This window comes from Solanum tuberosum, unplaced genomic scaffold (genome assembly GCF_000226075.1).
Source record: "Solanum tuberosum cultivar DM 1-3 516 R44 unplaced genomic scaffold, SolTub_3.0 scf00803, whole genome shotgun sequence".
Taxonomy (NCBI): domain Eukaryota; kingdom Viridiplantae; phylum Streptophyta; class Magnoliopsida; order Solanales; family Solanaceae; genus Solanum; species Solanum tuberosum.
In genome coordinates this window covers 100,534-108,121 of record NW_006239715.1, presented here as the reverse complement: position 1 = coordinate 108,121, position 7,588 = coordinate 100,534, and the positions used below count along the sequence as shown (strand labels likewise).

The following is a 7,588-nucleotide window of genomic DNA, read 5'->3' as shown; positions in this document are numbered from 1 at the left end:
ATTTCTAAAGGTCAATTACTCGTGGTTATTTGTTAGGACCAGTGAAGTTAAAAGCGCGCTTAAAGCGCAAAAGCGAGGCACTAATGCACTCTGCCGCTTCGCATGACCTAAGGCGAGGCTCATGTTAGTGGGCCCTTCTATTATTTTTTTTAAAACATCAGTTTAAATTTTTAAAAAGGGGTCCTTTTAAATTATTATAAAGAGTATGTCTCAGTTCCCTATATTGCAATTAAAGGGAAGTCACAGAGTTTCTAAAAGACAAAAAAAAAAGAAAAAAAACAAGATGAAGAATTATAAGAAGACAAGAGGACTTGAAGGCTTGAAGCACAAAAAAAAACAATCAGATCTGATTCTTCTTCCGCTGGCTGAACAAGCAGCAAGCAAATATAGGTATCTTCTTTCTCTTATTTCTTCTTACTTTTTTACTGATTTCATCAATTGTTGATGCTGAACATTCAATAGTTCATACTCCTTTTTATCTTTGTAGAAAATTTAAAACTAAATGAAAATATGGGACACTTGTCCTTGTTTAATGACTTATGGTGTCTTTAATTTAATAATGATCAATGAAAATTTAACACATGTAATAGGATAAGAACAAAGCTAATTTTCTTAGAAGCCATATAGCCATAGTGGTGGACATGTGGACCCCATATATATGTAGTTGTTGACTTGTTGTATTTCATTATTTGTTGAGTTATAATTGCATGCAAAGTTCTTTATACTTTTTTTTTTGTTTCAGCTTAAAAATAACAAAGAACATGTGTCCCTTTTTTTTTTTTTGTTGTGTATTATTATTTATTATTTAGAAATTATAACTGCTATATTATAACTTCTTCTTTTTTCAGAAGTAGAAATGGCAGAGGACTTGTCTAAAGGCAATAGAAGGGATCCTGGTTGGAAATATAACTACTTGAAGGACCCCGATGACACTACAAGAGTCACGTGCAATTTTTGTGGAAAAACAACCACGGGTGGAATTAATTGGGCAAAACAACATTTGATTGGAAATTTTAGGAATGCAGCGAAGTGTAAAAAATGCCCAGAGGAGGTTAGAGAGGAACTGAAAAATTACATGGAGGAGAAAAAAATAAGAAAGGAAGTCTATACTAACGAGTTTCCCGAATTTGATGAGTTTGAATATCAAGACAATATTGGTGGAGAAGATGAAGTCCAAGAGATCAATCATAAGAAAAGAGGCGGAGGAAGCTTTCCTAGTGGCTCTAATAAGAAACTGGCCAAAGGAAAGGGACCTATGGATATGTTTCTACAAAAGCGTGGAACACTTAGGCAAACAAATATCAAAGACTCGTGCGATAAAGAAGCAAGAGCAATGACGATTCAAAAAGTAGCTCGCTTCTTTTATGATAATGGGATCCCATTCAATGTAGCTCGCTCAAAAAGTTTTAAGGAAGCAATTGAGGCTGTAGGAAGGTATGGTCCAAACTTGAAGCCTCCAAGCTACCATGAATTAAGAGTTCCATTACTTAGGAAGGAAGTTGAGTTGACCAATGAGATTATAAACAGACATAGAGAAGAATGGGTGAAGTATGGAACTTCCATTATGGCAGATGGTTGGACAGATAAAAAACAGAGAACTTTGATAAACTTTTTGGTGAATTCTCCACATGGAACAGTGTTTATTGAGTCGATAGATGCTTCCTCACTTGTTAAGACCGGAGAGAAGTTATGTGAATTGCTAGATAGATATGTGGAACGCGTTGGAGAACAGAATGTGGTTCAAATTGTAAGTGATAATGGTAGCAACTTTGTGTTGGCTGGTAAGAATTTATTGCTTTAAAAATCTAAGTTTTATGTTTTACTTTCTAATATCGATCAAAGTTTTGATTTCTAAATTTTAACATATCTATTTACCCTTTTTTTCTATAGGTCAACTGTTACAGAGAAAAAGACCACACATATTTTGGACGCCATGTGCAGCTCATTGTATAGATCTTATGTTAGAAGACATAGGGAAGATTCCTATCATCAAGAAGACCCTCCAAAAAGCAATTGCCCTTGTCAGTTTCATTTATGGACACTCAGGAGTCTTAAATATGATGAGACATTTCACTAAAAATAAAGAGTTGGTGAAATGTGGAATTACTCGATTTGCAACGAGTTTTCTGACTTTGCAACGGTTGCATTGTCAAAAAACAAATCTGCGAGCAATGTTTACATCTGACAAATGGGTGATTAGTAGGTGGGCTAAGTTACCAAGGGGGAAAAGTGCAACACATATTGTCTTGACGGCAACATTCTGGAGTCAGGTTTCTAATATTTTGAAGATAATGGGGCCTCTTGTTAAAGTGTTGCGATTAGCTGATAATGAGAAAAAACCTGCCATGGGGTACATTTATGAAGCTGTGGATAGAGCTAAGGAGGCTATTGCAAAGGCATTTGAAGGGAATGCTGCAAAGTATAAAGATATCTTTAAGATTATTGATGAAAGATGGCAATGCCAATTGCATCATCCATTACATGCTGCTGGACATTATTTAAATCCAGAGTTCTTCTTTCAAAATCCAGGTATTGAGAATTGTCAAGAAGTAACAGATGGGTTGTATGCTTGTATTGAAAAATTGGTTCCAAGGACTGAAGTACAAGACAAGATCATATCAGAGATAGCATTGTACACAAGAGCTGAACAACAATTTGGCCTTCCTATTGCAAAAAGAGCTAGAACGAAAAGATCTCCTGGTAAGTGAATACAATAACATTAAAATTATTAATTATTTAGTTTATGTTTAAAAGTTTACTTAATACTTCTTACTTAGGTAATAACTTATACATAATGATGTCTACATAACACTTTTTACAGTTGAATGGTGGAATTTATATGGTAATTCAGCTCCCAATCTCCAAAAATTAGCCATAGAATTTTGGGTTTAACAGCTAGTTCTGCTGGATGTGAGCGTAACTGGAGTGTGTTTGAGCATGTAAGTACTAAGTGCTCGTAGTGGTATACATCATATTTATTAATTTTTCTTTGCATAGTTAATCAATTAGACTAATTTACTAACACTAACCAATGCAACAGATCCATACCAAAAAAAGAAACAGATTGGAGCATCAAAGATTGAATGATCTAGTGTTTGTTAAGTATAATTGTGCTTTACAAGCTCGTTATGACTTGCGGAGTGTCATTGATCCAATCTCGTTGGATAACATTGATCATAGTAATGAATGGTTGGTTGGGAAGATGGGTATTAATATGGAAACAGAAGATGAATTGGTGTTTGGTGATGACAACTTAACTTGGGGTGATGTTTCAAGAGCGTCGGGCAGTGAGGATGTGTTGGCATACACAAGGCGACAAAAGAGACAGTCGCAAGTTATTACAACTAATGCCTCAAGCTCCCGAGCTCCACGTGTTGACATAGAAGATGAGGTTGATTCAGATGAGTCAGGGGAAGAAGAGATTGAAGGCTATAAATCTAGTGATACTGATACCAATGAGAATCACCCTATTGAGGAAGATGATATGGAAGAATATTATTCTAGTGATTAGAAAGAAGTAGAATATATAAGCAACATATGTTTTGATAAACCAATCTTCATTATAAGCACTATATATTTACAATTTTTGTGTCTATTACGTTCTATAGTATATATATAATTAATTATATATATATATTATTATTATTATTTTTAAAAATCTTCATAGTGCGCTTTTTTTTTAGTGAAGCCCACACTTTTAGTGCGCTTTGCGCTTTAAGCTCTATCAGGGCTTTAGCGCTTTATTGCGCTTTTCGCTTTTGACAACACTGGTTAGGACAGAACAACCAAATTCTACCACTGCATGGGCAGTGGGTGAAGTTGAAAACATATTCACTTGGAGATGGTTTATCAGGCTTTTAAGAGATGATCTTGAGCTTGGACATGGATCAGAATTGACAACCATTACCGATATACAAAAGGTATTTTTCTTCTATTTTCATTTATTCATTAGGTATTTTATTCATTAATAATACTCATGTTGTCTAATATGTTTAAATTTTGTTGAAGGGTCTTGACAAAGCTATTCAAGATGTTCTGCAAAAAAGAATAAACACATTCTAGCCAACTGGTTCAAGAAAAGGAAAGGCATTAAAAGAAGAAATTGTTTTTGGAGATGCGCCAAATCTACATATGAACAAGAATTGAGAAGAAATTTGGTTCATATGAAAAAGTTAGGCAATAAAATATGTGAGGACTTACTGTGGTACAATATAGAGAGGTATTCTAAGGTATACTTTAAGATTTTTAGCTATTGTGATAGTGTTAATAAAAACATGGATGAAAGCTTCAATTCATGAATTTTGGAGCTAAGACACAAAATTATCATCATAATGGTTGAATAAATAAGGGTCAAAGTGATGAGATTAATAGGACAATTGAGGGAGTTCTCTGATACTTAGATAATTGACATATCTCCAATGGCATTAAAAGTATTGCAAGAGAACACAACAAAGTCAATGAAGTGTAACCTTGAATGAAATAATGAATTTACTTTTGAGGTTAAAGACAGTTAGGGTAATACATTTGTTGTGAATCTGAGAAATAAAAAATGTAGTTGTAGATCTTGAATGCTAAAAAATATACATTTTTTGTCATGCTATAGTTACACTTCATTTTATAAAATTAGAATCCATTAACTATGTTGCACTTTGTTATAGCAAGGAGACTTGTCTCAAGATCTGTAGTCACTACATTCAACCAGTTACTAACATGGAAATGTGGCCACAATCAACCAACCCTTATGTTATACCACCTGATATAAGAAAACTACTATGAAGGCCTAGATTGTTTAGGAGAAAGGAGCAGAATGAAAACAAGACATGAAAATTGTCCAAAAAAGGTATTCAGATGACCTGTAACCTTTGTCATGCAAAGGGTCACAATAAGAGGGGTTTTCATTTGAATAGTTAAGCTAATGCAGGCAAAGGAAGAGGAAGATCAAAAGAGACTAGTTCAACAAGATCAAGTGTTGGTTCTTCTACAGCACCAACTCAATCACAATCAAGCAGAAAGAGATGAAGAGGTTGACCAAGAAGTTCTAAAAAATAGGTAATGTTCCTGTAATAAATTTAGTTGTTATTTTACATCTTAATCACTCTAATATTTTTGGTAATGAACTTATGTTATAGGCTAGTGCTATTGATGTTGCTGGTGCCACTAGAAGAGGAATAGAGATTTATGTTGCTGCTAATGTTTCTAGTGCCACTAAAAAAAGAAGAGGAATTGGTGTTGCTGCTAATGTTTCTAGTGCCACTGGAAGAGGAAGAGGGATTGGTGTTACTGCTAATGTTTCTAGTGCCACTAGAAGAGGAATTGTTGTAGTCGTTGCTGCTGTTGATGCCACTAGAAGGGGAAGAAGAATTGGTGTGATTGTTACCGTTGTTGTTGGTGCCATCAGAAGGGAAAGAGGGACTGATGTAGCTGCTAATGTTCCTGGTGCTACTAAAAGGGGAAGAGGGACACCTTTTAAAAAGCCTAGAATGGTTGGAATGAAAATACTACATACACAAAGTAGTTTTAAAATCCACAATGTAAGTTGTCTTAATTATTTTACACACTTTTCAATTTAAACTTATCAAGCATCTAAGACAATATATCTCTGTGATTGTAGCCTAGAATGCCTACGAACTCTTCTATATTGATTGGAAACCTTGGGCATCATAAACCAAGATCAAATTTAAAATGGAAAGGAAAGACTACTATAACTAAACATGGTCTTCAAGAGATGAGAGAAAACAAAATAATGAAGACAAGGTCCAATGCTGCTAAAGTGAATCACTTGAGTCAAACAAACTCACCAACTTTCCAGTAAATGGAGAAGAGAACGATTTCTCAATTTTGGTTGTTTTTTGAAATAATATTATGTAGTTGTAACTACATTAGTTTGATCTTGTTTGTTTTTAAATAATTATGCAGTTGTGACTGCATTAGTTTGATCTGTATTTGTTTTTTAAAACAATTATGCAATTGTTACTGTATTAGTTTGATCTAAGTTTGTTTCTGAAACAATTATGCAATTGTGACTGCATTAGTTTTATCTATACACTTATGCCGTTATGACTACAATTTAGTATTTATATTATGCAGTTGTAAACTTTTACACTTTAGTTATTGATGATTATAACTTTGATTTCTAATGTCTATATTATGCAGTTAAGACGATACTTTTATGTCTATATATGAAACATAATATCTCACAAAATGAAATGCACAAACCAGAAAGTTACATTATATTAAGAGACTAAGAAGAGAAAGTGAATTACAAAAGAGTCTACACCTAATTGATTACAACATAAACAATGCTACGCTACACCAATATTGATCTTACTCAAGAACCTAAGGTAACTTCATTGAACCTTTCTTCATATATATTGTTAGAACAAGAATGATAAAAATACAAGAAATCCAAAACAAAACTTGCTTGGCTTAGAGATATGTTAAAACGTTTCTTAAAGATAGTGAGAATCTCTCCCACGAGCAAACGGAAGAACAAATAACAACTCTATCTTTGGGATTCAACTAAACCACAAAACAAGTAAAATTCAAGAGTGTTGTTCTTCTATTCTAGAATTGTTGATATCACCTTTTGATTAATGTCTCACAAATATTTTTCAAGGGAAAGTAGTTTTTTTGAGCGCTTATCTTTTCGAATAAAAGAAACTCAATTTATAGGACAAAAGGTTTAAGAAAAAACTTTAATTAAATTGTATTTATTATTCATGAATTGAAAAGAAAACTTATCTTTCAAAAAATCTATAACGTAGAATTAAAACAAAAGTACCTTCCATGAAAAACCTATACGTAGAATTAAAACAAAAATAAATGTTACAATTCACATTCATATATTTTGTTATTTCAATACTTTTAACTGATGAATTTATTTCAAAATTAATTGAAACACTAACTCTTACAATATCCCACTTTGTTTCAAGAAGTTTTTATCTTTGAAAAATTCAAAGAATATTTTGAGACATTAATCTAGCAACATGCATCAATAATTGTGTCTTTTAGACTTGAACCATTAGCTAGTGAAGGCTTTCGAAAAATACTCCACACATATCACGATATTCCAGTGAAAATTGAAATCATTTGACATCTTACGACCATGTGTCCTGAATCCTTTTAGCCAAGTGCTTTAAATTTCCCTGTTAAAATCTAATTGAAGCGGTCTTCACTTCGCACTTAGTGATGTGAATTCATCAAGAGTAACTTTGCATACTCCGACCAAATAGTCTGAATTTTATTAAGAGAAATTAATCTCATCCCCCTTTACAACAAATTATTGGTAAATCTATCAAGAGTATTCCTACAAACTCCAACCGAAATCAGTTTATAAACTTATTAAGAGGATATAATCTCATCCTTCTCTTTAGTATGAATGTTGAAAAAATTGATCAAAAATTTTCTTACTAACTCCAACCGAGATCGGTCTTATAAATTTATTAAGAGAAAAGAATCTCAATCATGCACATCCACTTATTTCATTTTATTTTCAAAATGGGAATTTTATTTATGGGCTTCACAATTGTAAATTTACTTGTTTTTGCCTTTGAACCCAAGATTACATCATCAGTTTGGGTTACCATAA

At 33.0% G+C, this 7,588-nt stretch overlaps 1 pseudogene; it reads left to right on the top strand.

The window, feature by feature from the left end:
• The first annotated feature begins 1,321 nt into the window (after nucleotides 1-1,321).
• Nucleotides 1,322-3,593, top strand: LOC102592120 (uncharacterized; annotated as a pseudogene).
• Nucleotides 3,594-7,588: the final 3,995 nt, after the last annotated feature.